Raw genomic sequence first — 748 nt, 5'->3', positions numbered from 1 at the left:
ACATGAGCAAGCTCATAGTCTGGTCTGCGTGACAACGCATCAGCCAAAGCATTCTGCTATCCCGACTTATACTTCACCTCGAATTTATATTCTGCAAAGAAGGATAGCAATCTAGCCATCCTCTGCGAGAGGTGAGGCGACTGAGTCGCAGTACGAAGTGACGCATGACCTGTATAAACAAACGGCAAACGGCTTGGAGCCGAGCGGGTGGACCCTGAACTTGACAATTGCATCTTTATCGCAAGTAGCTCCTTGTCATGAGCTGGGTAGTTCTTCTCTGCAACGATATCGATCGCTTCTCTGCAACTTTATCGATCGCAATCACCCGATCTCGCCCCTCGGCGTCTGCTTGCAGCAGTGCGCAGCCGATGGCAAAGCTCGAAGCGTCACAGACGACGCTGAAAGGACGATCACGGTCTGGTAGCACCAGTATTGGTGCATGCATGAGGCAGTTTTTGACCCCGTCAAAAGCTTCCTGATGTTCGGTGTTCCAACACCATTTCGCATCCTTTTTAAGGAGATTGGATAATGGCCGGACTATTTCTGCGTAGATTACGCTGTACTTGTGCAAGAAGTTGGCGAGACCAAGCCACTTACGCAAATCTTTCTGGTTCTTTGGGATCGGCCAGTCTACAATGGCCTTGACATTAGCGGGATCCGCTCGAAGGCCTCGCTTCCCAATGAAGCACCCTAAAAAAGGGAATCTCTTCTGCGCCAAAGATGCATTTGTCTGCATTGGCGTACGGTG

Source organism: Plasmopara halstedii (assembly GCF_900000015.1).
Source record: "Plasmopara halstedii genome assembly, contig: Scaffold_2364, whole genome shotgun sequence".
Taxonomy (NCBI): domain Eukaryota; phylum Oomycota; class Peronosporomycetes; order Peronosporales; family Peronosporaceae; genus Plasmopara; species Plasmopara halstedii.
This window is presented reverse-complemented; position numbering follows the sequence as displayed.